Consider the following 16,974-nt stretch of genomic DNA (forward strand, 5'->3'; position numbering starts at 1 on the left):
CGCAATGATGCACAACCCAGTTTGGCGATGTGTTCCCGGGTACTCATACTTATGTGCGGGCGTGCATTATCGTGTTGGATCAAGATTTCTGCTGGTTTCTTGTCCGATCGGACATGTCAAAAACGGTTCTTGAGTTTATTCAGAGTCTTCGCGTATGCCAATGAATTGATGGTTGACTCGTTGAGTCCCATGGCACCACATCTACCAGAATGACGCCATCACAATCCCAGAATACTGTCGTCATGACTTTTCCGGCAGAGGGGGTTGTAATGAATTTCTTCTTTTGTGGTGAATGAGGATGATGCCACTCCATGGACAGCCTGTTTGTTTCCGGCACAAAGTGGCGCACCCAGCGTTCGTCACCGGTAACGATCCGCGACAGAAAGGTCCCTCTGTGAGTCTCAAAACTCCAGATGAAATGGCTTTTCTTTGAATGTTGTCGTCCGCTGTGAGCATTCGTGCAACCAGTCGTGGGCACCTCTTTGCATATCCGAGAGTCTCGATCATTGCAGACGCATTTCCACTGCTGACCGACAACTGTAGAGCTAATTATCGATTTGTGTTGCGCCAGTCGGCACGAATAATGGCTTCCGCTCGACTCAGAATGTCTGGAGCAGTGGCTGAGACAGGACGTACCGAGCGTGGCTGATCAAGGGGTTCTGTTTCTGGATTTCCTGAGGCTGTAACTTTCTTCTCGCATCGACCAACTGTACTCCTATCAACTGCAACATCGCCATACACGGTATACAAACGTTTATGGATATCCACCATGGCTCGTTTTTCTGCACACAAGAATTCAATAACAGCACGCTGCATGTAACGTGAGTCGTATGTAGATGCCATTTTGACGCTGTACTACGGATTTGCCATCTGCCAGAACGGTTCGAAACTTCACCGGGCACAAAACAAACATAAAATGTGAAGCATCAACAGGGACATTTGTCTTTGTACATTAACGGACTTTTCAAAATAATGTGGGGCATTACTTACTTAATGACCCTAGTACAATGAATTATCTTTTATCATTCAAGAAATCAAATCGCTCTGAGCACTATGGGACTTAAGTGCTGTGGTCATCAGTCCCCTAGAACTTAGAACTACTTAAACCCAACTAACCTAAGGACATCACACACATCCATGCCCGAGGCAGGATTCGAACCTGCGACCGTAGCGCTTTTATCATTAACGGGAAACTCAAAAAGGTTTTTTCATACCTTTTCGTAGGTGTTAAATATGCTTCCCTTCACATGAATGGCAGATGTCAATCCGATATTCAAACTGTTCCTCACTACAGCTAGCATGTCCTGAGTTACAGCCTCCACAGCTGCTGTTATGCGATGTCTCAGTTCACTCATTGTTGTGGGTAATGGAGGCAAATAAACACAGTCTTTTATAAACCCCCATAAGAAATAATCACATACAGTAAGGACCGTAGACCTGGAAGCCAGTAATGTAAGGGAGAATCATTTGGTCCATTGCGATCGATCCATCGTTCAGTAATCCTTTGATTTAAAAATTCCCGCACTTCCAATTGCAAGTGTGGCGGCGCCCCATCCTGTTGGTAAATGAAGTCGTTCGAATCAGTCTCCAACTGTGGGATAGGAACGCTCGCGAGCATATGGAGAAATGTGCTTCCTGTAACAGAGTTCTCGGCAAAGAAACACGGACTGTACACCTTTTTGTGTGAAACTGCACAAAACACATTCAATTTTGGAGAATCCCTCTCATGTTGTACAACTTCAAATGGTTCTTTCGTACCCCATACTCTCGCAGCATTACGGTCCACCTCTGCATTAAGTGGAATGTTGCCTTGTCACTTAACACTAAGGGTGGGAGAAAACTGTCACCCTCCATCTGGCTGAGAAGAAATTACAGAACTCCACACGTTGCTGCCTGTCACCTTCACGAAGGGCTGGCATTAGCTGAATTTTGTATCGTATCGAGCACACACGTCGACGCAACACACGCCAGACGGAAATCGGGGGCATGTTGACTTGTCGAGCTGCACGGCGAACGGATTTCTGCGGACTCCTTGTGAAACTATGGCGGATGCTTTCGTCGTCTGTGTCACACACTCGGGCACGGCCCGGCGATTCGCCTTTACACAAACAACCTGTTTCTCGCAAGTGTTCGTGTCATCGTCTAATGCTCTGTGCTGCTGGAGCATCCACACCACACCCAGTACGGTGAACAGCCTTACCGTCCCGCACTGCACAGAACGTACAACACAAAACGCTCCCTGTTGTCTTTACTAGTACTGAAGTGGGCGTACATGACTGCTACCTCGCGGGAACCATGTAAAACTTGAGTGTTTTCTCTTTCCATCAGTACATTATTCACGCACATATTTCAAGTAACAGAATAGGTGCATTTTTATCAGGTCATCGTATTTTACACTTAGTTGATTGGAATCGAAAGAAGGTCGGAAAACTAGGAAAGTAATGCTGCTAGCGCAAAACGAAGCGTATGAGGAAGGGGAAGGGTTATTATATGCTGCTGGAATTGCAGATTGATCGGAAAGAATTTTACATTATTGTTAACTTCCTTGAATTTCTAGTTTGCGAGAATTTATTTTTCAAACGCGTTTATCTCAAAATGACTTTTTCTACATTTGCGTGCAGTCTAACTCAAAAAGTGCAGAACCGATCATTATGAAATTTGACAGTATGATTATTTATAAAATTACGAAATATTTGAACCACCATGTGAGATGATATCATGGTTTTAAGGGTATTTTTCTTTGCTTAATTAGAGAAAAACTATCCTGAAAATCGAAGTAAATTGTTCCAACGCCTGCAGACATTTTAATATTCATTATTTTCATCTGCACTGAGCTTCATATTCTTAGAAAATAAGCTATTACTGTAAAATCAAAAACTTTTTGATTTCAGATGAAAATCGGGATGGCTGCACTGCACGCAATTGGAGAACTATACTCACAACCTTCAGCGGACATCACAGCCTAAATTTGTTAATTTTGGCTGAAATTATTGAAAAAAATTCACAAAAAGTGTTCGAAATATGAATTAAGTGGTATAAAAATTGCTTAAAATTCTAATTAAATCTTCCTACCCCAAAAGAATCTCGAAAATTCGGTGTCAAACAGCTTCCTCGTGTGGTTCCCCCCTCAATCACAAAATTATCGACAGTTTCGTACACTTTCAGGTGCGAACCCCTTCTCGTCCAACAGGAAGGATATAGAAAAGGCCAAGGACCGTTAGGAAGAGCGAGTGAAAATAAGCAGTCAAGATCTTCTCAATTTTGTAGCTCTACAAATCTAGTCATCAATTGTAGGGCGCATCGCTGGAACGAGACCACTGTCATGGCTGGACGCAGTGCTGACAGCATGTGAGAGGCGCCTCCAGAGGGCGAATAATAGTCTGTCCGGGGTGCGTATCTCGGAGAAGGAGAGGGAAAGGCGACTGAAATGACCACCTCGTGGTGGGCAAGTACGTCGCTGTGAGAATGCAGTGGGCTGAGGCTTGGAATAAACAGCGTCTGATGTGGCCCACGTGGCTTTCTGCTAGTCAGAGGTTCCAGCCACTCTGTTCCACGATCGCTCATCTCAGTCTCTGCAGTTTCGGTGTTCGTGCGATGATTGAAAGGAGGGACCGCATTTCGCGCTGAAACATTTTAGAAATACCGAATGCATCACTTTGCATTACGATGTCAGTATGGCCACTGGATGACACAATACGCGACTTGAATTCACTTACTGGGTTTGCGTAAGAGCAAGATTTCTTAGTGCTTCGACTAAGATGAGACGGGAAAAATACTTCGAATGTCAGACCTATGCAAGGGTTATCGTTGGTGGTGCGGAGGGGGGAGGGGGGAAGGAGTGGGGGGAGGGAGGGTGTCTCGAGGAAAACTGCGGACAGAGTGGGTGGGAGGCGGCAGACCAGTCCATGACAAGAGGCGTGTCTCGCTGCCGACCACCACTGCACTGGCTGCCGCGGCGCCCGACGTGTCTGGTGAGTCTCCACGTACTCCTTCCATCAACGTGAAGTATATACTGTGCGTGTATCTTCCGTCAATCTCCTGTTCTCAGTGTTGTCCACACTTAAAAGCGGCGGGTATGAAAACGGGGAAAAAGTAAAGTGAGACCGAGCTGTTTTTCTCTTTTCCTAACTATTTTCCTCTGCCTGTAGCGTGACAGCTCTTATTATGAACTCCTGCATTGTCTCCTGTCAGCTATGATCTTTGGTAAATACTGATTCTTACAGCACAATGGAAATAATGGTGCTACTAGCAGTAGTTATTATTGTCCCGAGTTGCATGGTTTTGAAAGTGGTTTCAGAACGAATGTTGCTTTTGATGTATACTTGTCGGATCTAAATGACAACTGAAGCAGGTGAGGCATCCGCAATGAAGTGGGACAAGCATGTAACGGCAGTTGTGGGGAAGGCGGATAGTCGTCTTCGGTTCATTGGTAGAATTTTGGGAAGATGTGGTTCATCTGTAAACGAGACCGCTTATAAAACACTAATACGACCTATTCTTGAGTACTGTTCGAGCGTTTGGGATCCCTGTCAGGTCGGATTGAGGGAGGACATAGAAGCAATTCAGAGACGGGTTGCTATATTTGTTACCGGTGGGTTTGATCATCACGCGAGTGTTACGGAAATGCTTCAGGAACACGAGTAGGAGTCTCTAGAGGGAAGGAAGCGTTCTTTTCGTGAATCGCTACTGAGGAAATTTAGAGACCCAGCATTTGAGGCTTACTGCAGTACAATTTTACTGCCGCCAACTTACATTTCGCGGAAAGACCACAAAGATAAGATAAGAGCGATTAGGACTCGTACAGAGGCATATAGGCAGTCATTTTTCCCTCGTTCTGTTTGGGAGTGAATCAGGGAGAGAAGATGCTAGTTGTGGTACGAGATACCCTCCACCACGCACCGTATGGGGGATTGCGGAGTATGTATGTAGATGTAGATGTAGAGGCTTTCACTCCGCACCAGAGTGTGCCTAAGATGAAACTTCCTGCCAGAACACTTTCCCGCGAAAGGCAAAGTTCCCGAGTTAGAGTCTTGGTGCGACACATAGTTTTGATCTGCCAGGACGTTTTAGGCGACAGTTGCTGGAACACTTCTACAGAGCGGTAATGTACGTAACATCTGTTTGCCAGCAGGAAGAAATTCAGATGCTCTGGGTTCATATATGTTTTCACTAAACTAAGTAACAACATCGAGGAAAGCTGGATGTTCAGTTTATGTGGAGGCTGATTCCAGAAGTTTACTCAACAACGTTGTGCACAACTGTAGCTGTTCGAAACGACGACTATTTGGAACGCCTGCAGCCTTACGTGTGCAAGTACGTGACGTACACGATGCCACATATCCCAGTCACTAGATCGAATGGGGAGACCAATTTGCATGTCTCCTGCGCTCCCCTCATCGGACGCCTCTTAACGTTTTTTATCTCTTCTCATATCAACAACATCGTCTACATGACACGGTGTCTGTAGAAGTTCAGTTTCGTTGACACATGTTGCCGTAAAATTTACGGTCCGTCACTCAAGTTGGATGGTGTCACGTTATTTGATGTCACACTTTTGAGAACGTGTGTTTTGGTCCGGACATTAAATAATTTGTGCAATACTTAATCAGTTTATTACTTCCCATTCGCTCAGCCACCAAGTCGGTACACACTCAAGTTTTATATCAAAGTCTGCACCATTGCTGTAGTTCACTCTATTTCTCAGACGAAATAACTCTTTTATTTCGTACACATTCTCTCTTAGTGTAACGTATACCCGTGTTCTGTAATAACTATTGGTTCCTTCTCGTACTTCCCTTGTCTTCTTGATAATCTTATATCGTTTCCGTCGATACACAGGTGAAATTTGAGTTCTTGGACCTTTTCTCTTTCCTTCTGTCTTCTTACCTCTCTGTCAATAATTTCGAAACGAATAATGGTCTCTCCACACATTTTTGTATTTTAATGCGACAGTGCTGCTGTGTTACTTTGCTGGCTACTTTACCTTTTCCTTAGTCCCTGGGTGCTCAAACTACTTCCACTGCCTGCGTGCTATAGTTCTTTTCCTCCGACTATTACTAAACTCTTCTGAGTAAAATCATTACTTTCCCTACTAATAAAACAAGACTCTCCTTCGGCCCACCTTTACATAACCACATCCCTGGTTCAGCTAACTCGTTTCGTCTTTAAAAAATTTGCACATTTTAGAATTCTTATATAGGACTAAAGTATTCTCTTTGACGCACGAAGCAATAGGAATTTTATACACACTGCGTTTAATTTAGTTTAAGATCTGAAATGCATACTTCTGTTGGCAGCAGGTAATTATTGCTTGTCTGAGACCTCACTTTAAAGTCGCTGGAAGGCGACATAGTTTTATGAGGATTAACAACAAGAGTGTGCCTTTTACCGATGTCTTTATGGGACCTCGCACGCCATTTTCCCCCATTCCGAGGTCAGTTTCATTCCGGCGACACCCTACGATTTCTGTTATGTAGGTCAGACTCCACCAATGGAGAAAGGATGCCATTTAATACTACATCTAATTGATTTCTCTGTAGAACTTTGTGGCCTTCACAGTCAAGGACTTTGTCAACTTCACAATATATACAGCGAGATCTTTAATTCTGCTTACCTAGACAATCGTTCAGTTTCTGAGATTCAGTAGTGTTTTCTCTATACAGAAATTTTTGCGAAAGGCAAACTGAGCGGCTGTTAAGAAGTTGTGGTCAGTCACACAAATCAATATTGTATCCGAGCCACACTCTCATAGAGTTTTGAAAAGAATTGAAGGACTCTAATAGGTCTGTAACTAATTTCGATTATCTGCATTTTTCAAAATGGTTCAAATGGCTCTGGGGACTTAACATCTGAGGTCATCAGTCCCCTAGAACTTAGAACTACTTATACCTAACTAACCTAAGGACATCACACACATCCATGCCCGAGGCAGGATTCGAACCTGCGACCGTAGTGGTCACGGGGTTCCAGACTGAAGCGCCTAGAACCGCACGGCCACACCGGCCAGCATCTGCATTTTTGCAGATCTCTGTTTCCACACTTCATTGAAGTCTGTCAGGAAGTATGGCCCCAACCATTAAATGATTAGATACGGACTTAATAACTCAGGACCAGATTAAAATAGAAATAAATCTATTACGCCTGTACTGGGTTTGTTCCCACTTTGAAGAAGTAACCATAATCGCTACAGCAGAGATTGACACGGCACTGTGGCACTGATAAACGGTTTATCATAATTTTTTAGTTTCTTGCCTAATAAATTGTGCTTCGCTTTCTCCACACATTCCCCATCCACAAATTTAGTAGCAATTGCCTCTTAGCTCAGATACTGGGTATGATTTTGGTAACAGTAGTTATAGCTGTATGGCGTGCTACGTAGCGACTACGATAGGTCGACCATTATCTGTAGAAGGCAAGGAAGGACTGAAAAGTGTACCTCTGAATGTTGATAAACTGAGGAACGAATGAGGTAATAAGCCCAGACGAATATGTTACACTGTGTCCAGAATACTCGTGATCACTGTGCCATGCATGTATTGTCCAGGTATGTAAGATTACTTTAGCATTTGTGTGTAATTGTTGTAGTAGTAATGCTAGTAGCAGTAGTAGTAGTTTTTTTTATTAGTAGATCACTTTTTACAGGCATATCGGACACGTCTTGGTATTACAATTTAAGAACTACAAGTGAACGAAATTCACTGATAGAGACATTAGAGGCTTATAGACATAGAATGGAAAAAGTGTGACAAGTAGTTAGCCGTGGCCTCATAGTAGGAACAAACCTAGCATTTACCTAAAATGATTTACGGATACCACGAAAATCTAAATTAGGGTGGGAGGATGAAGAGCGGACCATCCACCCTCCCGAATATCAGGCCAGTCGGTTAAAGACAGTGCTACCTCATTCGGTTTATCCCTTGCGTACAATACTTCAGGCAGCAGGGAACTCGGTTGGATGGGTAAGGAGTGGGTGGCCAAATGAAACAATCTAGCACACAATACGAATTCATCGAACAAAGTCGACATCTAGAAAAATTACAGAAGTCGGTCATTAAAGAATTATGCATATTACATGATCACAAAATTTAAAGATACTTATTACTCTGAGGTCATCTAGCAAGATTACTCATACTTCACAGAGCAACAGCAGAGGTTGCTTGGATCTTTACACCGAGACAGGCATTTAGTTAAATTCAAACACAATGAAAGTTTTAGTCAAAAAACGAAGGAATCATTAAGTGAAATTAAATGTATATGAAAACAGGGGAACTACAACCATAATTCTTCCCAAGGGCATGCAGCATTATTGTATGGTTAAATGATGATGGCGTCCTCTTGGGTAAAATATTACGGAGGTAAAATAGTCCCCCATTTGGATCTCCAGATGGGGACAACTTATGAGGCCATCGTTATCAAGAGAATGAAAACTGCCGTTCTACGGATCGGAGCGTGGAGTGTCACATCCCTTAATTGGGCAGGTAGGTTAGAAAATTTAAAAAGGGAAATGGATAGGTTAAAGTTAGATATAGTGGGAATGAGTGAAGTTCGGTAACAGGAGGAACAAGCCTTCTGGTCAAGTGACTACAGGGTTATCAAAACAAAATCAAATAGGCGTAATGCAGGAGTAGATTTAATAATGACTAAAAAATTTGAAACACGGGTAAGTTACTACAAACATCATAGTGAACGCATTATTGTGGCAAAGATAGACACGAAGCCCACGCCTACCACAGTAGTATAAGTTTTTATGCCAACTAGCTCCGCAGAGGTTGAAGAGATTGATGAAATGTATGATGAGATAAAAGAAATTATTTAGATAGTGAAGGAAGACGAAACTTTGATAGTCATGGGTGATTGGAATTCGATAGTACGAAAAGGAAGAGAAAGAATAGTAGTAGGTGAATATGGAATGGTGGAAAGGAATGAAAGAGGAAGCCACCTGGTAGAATTTTGCACAGAGCATAACTTAATCATAGCTAACACTTGGTTCAAGAATCATGAAAGAAGGTCGTATACAAGGAAGAGGCGTGGAGATACTGGAAGGTCTCAGATAGATTATATAATGGTAAGACAGAGATTTACGAAGGAGGTTTTAAATTGTAAGACATTTTCAGGGTCAGATGTGGACTCTGACCACAATCTATTGGCTATGAACTGTAGATTTAAACTGAAGGGACTGCAAAAAGGTGGGAATTTAAGGAGATGGGACCTGGGTAAACTGACAGAACCAGAGGTTGTAGAAAGTTTCAGGTAGAGCATTAGGGAACGACTGACATGAATAGGGGAACGAAATACAGTAGATGAAGAGTGGGTAGCTTTCAGAGATGAAATAGTAAAGGCAGCACAGGATCGAGTAGATAAAAAGACCAGGGCTAGAAGAAATCCTTGGGTAACAGAAGAAATATTGAATTTAACTGATGAAAGGAGAAAATGTAAAAATGCAGTAAGGAAGCAGGCAAAAAGGAATATAATGTCTCAAAAATGATATCGGCAAGAAGTGCAAAATGGCTAAGCAAGGGTACCTAGAGGAGAAATGTAAGGATGTAGAGACATATATCACTAGGAATAAGATAGATGATGCCTACAGGATAATTAAAGAGACCTTTGGAGAAAAGAGAATCAGTTGTATGAATATCAAGACCTCAGATGGAAAGCCAGTTTGAAGCAAAGAACGGAAAGTAGAAAGGAGGAAGGACTATGTACAGGGTCTATACAAGGGCGATCACTTGAGGACAATATTCAGGAAATGGAAGAGCATGTAGATGAAGATAATATGGGAGATATGATACTACGTGAAGAGTCTGAAAGAGCACTGAAAGATCTACGTCGAAACAAGGCCCCATGTGTAGACAACCTTCAAATAGAACTACTGATAACCTTGGGAGAGACAACCCTAACAAGGCTCTACCATCTGCTGAGCAAGATGTATGAGACAGGCGAAATACCCTCAGACTTCAAGAAGAATTCAATAATTCCAATCCCACAGAAATAAGTTGTTGACAGATGTGATAATTACCGACCTAACAGTTTAATAAGTCACGGCTGCAAAATTCTAACAAGAATTCTTTACATACGAATGGAAACACAACTACTAGGCGACCTCGGGGAAAATAAGTTTGGATTCCTTCGATATGTTGGAACACGTGAGGTAATACTAACCCTACAACTTATCTTAGAAGATAGATTAAGGAAAGGAAAGCTTATGACAATGTTGACTGGAATACTCTCTTTCAAATTCTGAAGGTGGAAGGGATAGAATAGCGAAAGGCTATTTACAATTTGTGCAGATACCCGATGGCAGCTATATGAATTGACAGGCATGAAAGGGAAGCAATGGTTCGGAAAGGAGTGAGACAGGGTTGTAGCCTATCCCCGATGTTATTCAATCTGTATAGTGAGCAAGCAGTAAGGGAAACAAAAGAAAAATTCGGAGTAGGAATTAAAATCCATGGACTAGAAATACAAATTTTGAGGCTCGTCGATGTCATTGTAATTCTGTCAGAGGCAGCAAAGGGCCTGCTACTGGAGTCGAACAGAATGCACAGTGTCTTGAAAGGAGGATATAATATGAACAACAACAAAAGCAAAACGACGATAATGAAATGTAGTTGAATTAAATATGCTGATTCTGAGGGAATAAGATTAGGAAAAGAGCAAAATAACAGTTGATGGTCGAAGTAGAGAGCTCTCCATGCTACTCTATCCTGTGCAAGCTTCTTCTTCTCCCAGTACCTACTGCAATCTACATCCTTCTGAATCTGCTTAGTGTATTCATCTCTTGGTCTCCCTCTACAATTTTTTCCCTCCACGCTGCCCTCCAATAATAAATTGGTGATCCCTTGATGCCTCAGAACATGTCCTGCCAACCGGTCCTTTCTAGTCAAACTGTGCCACAAATTTCTCGTCTCCCCAGTTCTGTTCAATACCTCCTCATTAGTTATGTGGTCTACCCATCTAATCTTCAGCATTCTCCTCTAGCAACACATTTGAAAGCTTCTATTCCCTTCTTGTCTAAACTATTTTTCGTCCATGTTTCACGTCCAGGCATGGCTACACTCCACACAAATACTTTCAGAAACGACTTCCTCACATTTAAATCTATACTCAATGTTAACAAATTTCTCTTCTGCAGAAACGCTTTGCTTGCCATCGCCAGTCTACTTTTTATATCCCCTCTACTTCGACCTGCATCAATTATTTTGTTCCCCAAATAGCAAAACTCCTTTACTACTTTAAATGTCTCATTTATTTGTCTAATTCCCTCAGAATCACCCGATTTAATTCAATTACATTCCATTATCCTTGTTTTGCTTTCATTGATATCATACCCTCCTTTCACAACACTGCCCATTCAGTTCAACTCCTCTTCCAGGTCCTTTGCTGTCTCTGACTGAATTACAATGTCATTAGGAAGCCTTAAGTATTTATATCTTCGCCATGGATTTTAATTCCTACTCCGAATTTTTCTTTTGTTTCCTTTACTGCTTGCTCAGTGTTCTTACAACTGTCATCTGAGTTCTGTAAAATTGCATGTAGCCTTTCGCTATTCTAACCCTGCCACCATCAGAATTTGAAAGAGATTATCCCAGTCAACATTGGCAAAATCTTTCTTTAAGTCTACAGATCCTAGAAACGTATGTTAGCCTTTCCTTAATCTATCTTCTAAGATAAGTCGTAATGTCTGTATTGGCTCTTGTGTTCCAACATTTGTACAGAATCCAAACCTATTTTCCCAGAGGTCGCCTTCTACCTGTATTTCCATTCATTTGTAATGAATTAGTGTTAGCATATTGCAGCTGCGATTTATTAAACTGATACTTCGGTAATTTTCACACCTGTCAACACCTACTTTTTTTGGGATTACATTCTTCTTGAAGTCTGAGGGTATTTAGCCTGTCTCATACATCTTGCTCATCAGATGGTAGAGTTTTGCCAGGGCTCGCTCACGCAAGGCTATCAGTAGTTCTAATGGTATGTTGTCTACTCGTGGAGCCTTGTTTCCACTTAGATCTTTATATGCTCTGCCAAAATCTTCACGCAGTGTCATATCCCCAATTTTTGAGAGGTTTGTATTCTTTTTTGCCAGCTTCATTTACTGTATTTTATATTTTCTCCTGTCATCAATCAAATTCAATATCTCTTCTGTCACCCAAGGATTTCTACTAGCCCTCGTCTTTTTATGTATCTGATCCTCTCCTGCCTTTACTATTTCGTCTCTGAAAGTTACCCATTCTTCTCCTACTATATTTCTTTCCCCCATTGTAATCAGTTGTTCCCCAGTGCGCTCTCGGAAACTCTCTGCAACTTCTCCCATCTCCTTGAATTCCTACCGTTTTGCCATTTCTTCAGTTTTAAGCTACAGTTCATAACCAATAGATTGTGGTCAGAGTCCACATCAGGCCATGGAAATGGCTGGCAATTTAAAACCTGGTTCTTAAATCTCTGTCTTCTGAAACCTTTCAGTGTCTCCAGGCCTCTTCCAAGTATATAATCTTCTTTCATGATTCATAAAGCAAGTGTTAGCTACGATTAAGTTACGCTCTGTGCAAAATTCTACGTGGCGGTTTCCTGTTTCTTTCCTTACCCTCATTCCATGTTCTCCTATTACTTTTCCTTATCTTCCTTTTTCTAATGTCGAATTCCAGTCTCCCATGACTATTGCATTTTCGTCTCCCTTCATTATCTGAATAAATTCTTTTATCTCATCATAGATTTCTTCAATCACTTCGTCGTCTGGGGAGCTAGTTGGCATATAAACTTGTACTACTGTGGTAGGCGTGGGCTTCGTGTATATCGTGGCTACAATAATGTGTTCACTAAGCTGTTAAAAGTAGCTTACCGCGCTCCTATTTTTTGTTCGTCAATAAACCTACTCCTGCACTACCCACAATTGTTTTTTGTTTATAATCCGGTATTCACCTCACCAGAAGTCTAGTTCCTCCTGCCACCGAACTTCATTAATTCCCACTGTGTATAGCTTTAAGCTATCCATTTCCCTTTTTTAATTTTCTAACCCACCTGCCCGATTAAGGGATCTGACATTCCACGCTCCGATCCGTAGAACGCCAGTTTTCTTTCTCCCGATAACAACGTCCTCTTTAGTAGTCCCCGCCAAGAGATCCGAATGGGGGACTATTTTGCCTCTGGAATATTTTACCCAAGAGGACGTCATAATCATTTAACCATATAGTAAAGCTGCATGCCCTCTGGAAAAAATTCCGCTGGAGTTTCCCATTTCCCTTTGCTTTCAGCCATTCGCAGTACCAGCACAGCAAGGCCGTTTTGGATAGTGCTACAAGGCCAGGTCAGTCAATCATATAGACTCTCGCAACAACTCAAAAGGCTGCTGCCCCTCTTCAGGAACCACACGTTTGGCTGGCCTTTCCACAGATACCCCTCCATTAAGGTTGCACCTATGGTACCACTATCTGTATCACTGAGGCACGCAAGCCTCCCCACCAACGATAAGGTCCATGGTTCATGGTGGGGGGGGGGGGGGTGAGGGGGTCTGTAATCATACTACTTCGAAATACAGCAATGATTCACTTAAATCTTGTATTTATTCATGTAACTCATTAATCCGTCTTTTGTAAGAGTTTATATTATTTTCGAGAATGGTTACAACAGAGAAATGGGCCACTAATTTTCTACATACATATACATTCTGCTTACCTCTCTTTAGTAGGGGTACACCTCTTACCAGTTTTAAACATTCTGGATATTTCCTGATGTGAAGAAATTCGTCTGTCATGTTTATTAAGGGAGATTGTATATTCTCTGTGCAGTGTTTCAGTATACACATTGTTACTTCGCCTAATCCTACTGACCTTTTATATTTTACTTATGCATAGTTTTACTAGCTTCTTGCTCTGATGATGTAGCAAGAAAATTGCACTTATGCCTTTTTGCAGCAGTTAGCAACGTTTTGTAAATCTTTTAGCAACTGCGTTAAAGATTTAATAATTCTGGTTCATTATGATTGTTTATAATATAACCGAGGTACACAAGATTTGGAAGTACTTCTTAACAACTGCTGTTATCCATTGGTTTTTGTGAGACATTTTTTACTGATTTAGATGTTTTTCAAAAGGTCTTTTGAAACTCCAATTTAAGTGTTGAGAATTTAGACGATTTTACATTTACATTCGTTTCTCAATACACTTCATCCCAAGTTTGGTTTGTTGGTTCTTTTGGAAAATCTTGTATTATTATTTCTGATAATTGTGTTCCATAAACTTGCAATTTAGAGAATTCTCCATACCCGTTTTTACTGTTATTTGACAGAAACGCTCTGATAGACCAAGATCTTGTACAGCTATGTCACACTTTTCCCTGTCCATACTTTTGGCCACATGATTAATCACTGATGGTGTTATTGTAGTAACCATTGCTGTATTATTGACCAACAGGGATATCCCAAAATTCTGAACGATATTTCTGAGGATGCTACTAGTTTCATTTATGATACCTGTGTGTATGTTTATGACTTTACACAACAACATGTAGACTATTGTACTTGCAATTTTTGCAAGTACTTCTGCTAATTTATTGAGAAAAATGTCCACACTCTCTCCAGGAGATTGAGACAAACCCACGCTGATTAATTTCTTGGCGTTATGTGGTCCTGTCCATGCAATAGTCAATAGATCAGAGAGTTTTTCTTCACTTACCGTACTAAGGTCATTCTTGCTTCAAACTATGATCCTTTTCTGAAATATATACGTGACTCTCCGCCATTTGAAGTAGTCATTCAGTAAGAGTGTCCTTTCATGCACCGACAATACTGCATATTCGATTTTTGTGTCTCTTGACAAACGCTCAGTAATGCGCAGCTCAACGACTAAACTGAGCTTCAAATTTTTACATTTTATTTTGTATCTAATGCATGTTTATATGAATGATTGTTAAGTTTGTCATGTGTCCTGTATTGCTTTTATCAGTGGTCTCTTTTTCCTTACGACATGTAGAAGATGTGTTAGAATCTGTCTTAAGTGTCATTGATTGAAATTTTTTTAAATTGTTGCAGATAGTATTTAGGCAGGGAAACCTGTTGTATGGATTTATCCTAGCAAAGACCTATTTCTGCTGCCAGTGTCATGAGGTGTTTCACAACGCGTCTTATTGCCCGAGGTCCACCTGCTCTATGTTCATGAATCAGCTGTACCAATCTTCTCGTCCCAGTTCTGTTTAGGTGTAGGGCACGCCTAGCGAAGCCCAATCTATTGATAATGCTGGCAGCCACCAGAGGCTACATGTGCAAGGTCGTCTGATATCAGTGCTGTCTCTAAACCCACATTAATCTACTTCACAGCATCACTGAGCTGTAGCCATGGTCGTTAGTCCGAATACTGACTGCTTCGATGCTGCTCTCCGCGCTTATATTTCCTGTGCAAAACTCTGCATCTCGGGATAACTTCTCTAACCTACATTTGTTTAGGTCTGCTTACAGTATTCAGTATTAGATTTACTTCCGAAACTCTTACCTCCCCAACTTCCCTATGTTATGTATCATGATATGTCCTATCAACGGATTTCTTCTTTCATTCAAAATGTGACGTAAATTTCTTTTTCTTGCAGTTTGATTCAGTAACTCATTATCTGTAATTCTATCTACCCATCTAACCTCCAACGTTCTCCGTTGCACCACATTTCAAAATCTACTATTATATTCTTCTCTGAACTATTTATCATCCACGTTTCACTTCCACTCACGGCTGCACTCGTAGCAGATACCATTAACTAACACTTAAACTGATATCGGATCTTAATAGATTCCTCCTTTTTAGCAATTCCTTTCATGATGTTTCAATCTGCATTTTATATTGCATCTACATGGGGAATCAACAGTCCTTTTCCTGTCCGAATAACAAAGTTTTGCAACTATTCTTAGTGACTCATTTCCTAACTTAATTCTCTACTCGTCACTTCATCTAATTCGACGAAATTTCAGAATTATTGTCACACTTTTATTGATGTTCATTTTACAGCCTCTTCTCAATCCATTCCGTTATGTTCAACTGATCTTTCAAATCATTTGCTGTCTCTGACATGATTAATATTTCGTCTGATAGCCTTAAATTTTACATTTCTTCTACATTAGTTTTTTTTTTCCTTTATCAATTTGTCCTTGGTTTCTTCACAGGACTATCAATGTGTAGATTTAATTACGTACGCTGTAGGCTTCAAAGCTATCGTTTCATGTTCTTTGACACTTATAATTGCAGTCCAGTTTCTGTACAAGTTGTAGATAACGTTACATTTCCTTATCTATCCCTAATACAACTAGAAACTGTAAAGAGAGAATTCCAAATCTACAACGCTTCGCCCCTCAAATTGTACACGATACATTGCTTCTAGAAGAGGAGAAAATTCTTTTGCATACTCTACATAGAAATGTACTGACATTCTGTCAGGTCCAGTGGCTATTCCTCTGTAGAGTGATTTCAGTTATATCTCTGTCCAGTGGACATTTATTTGGAAACAAGGTTTACTATGTCAGCTGTTATACCTCGTTTCGACGCCATTCTAGTCCGTAGTGCCAGGACATATGGCTTTAGTACTTTAGCTGATTTAACAGAAGGAAAAAACTACTCAGGATTTTGTGTGAAGTCAGCATATAGATTTTAACTTTCAAATTCGTTGAATCATGCAGGTTATTGTCTTTTGTTTACAGGACTTGCAAAAAGTAGAATAGAATGGCTTCGTTAAATAATTTATTTTTCCAATTATTAAGTTCTGTGCTGAGAATAAAAATCTTTATATTTCCTGACTTTCTAAAGAATTCGTGAATTTACGTATAAAAAAATTTCTTGTTCGATGTCCAAATTGTAAACTGTACATTTTATTTACAAATGAGTCTCCTCCGTATCTTCTGGCAGCGGTGTCTGGAATCCGCAAGGCCAGAATATCAGACCTGCACTACGGGCTGGTTTGCCTATATGTGTCACAGAGGTTGATCGCACACTGACGTTTTAA

At 41.0% G+C, this 16,974-nt stretch overlaps 1 protein-coding gene across 1 annotated transcript in view; it reads left to right on the forward strand.

Moving 5' to 3' along the window:
* The first annotated feature begins 3,934 nt into the window (after window positions 1-3,934).
* LOC124553822 (ankyrin-3-like) overlaps window positions 3,935-16,974 on the forward strand; it is a 116,354-nt gene continuing 103,314 nt past the window's right edge. Inside the window, exon 1 of the mRNA XM_047127808.1 lies at window positions 3,935-3,971. The gene's annotated coding sequence lies outside the window, so the exon portion shown is untranslated. The remainder of the gene's footprint in view (window positions 3,972-16,974) is intronic.

The sequence above is a fragment of the Schistocerca americana genome, chromosome 11 (genome assembly GCF_021461395.2).
Source record: "Schistocerca americana isolate TAMUIC-IGC-003095 chromosome 11, iqSchAmer2.1, whole genome shotgun sequence".
NCBI classification, from domain to species: Eukaryota; Metazoa; Arthropoda; class Insecta; order Orthoptera; family Acrididae; genus Schistocerca; species Schistocerca americana.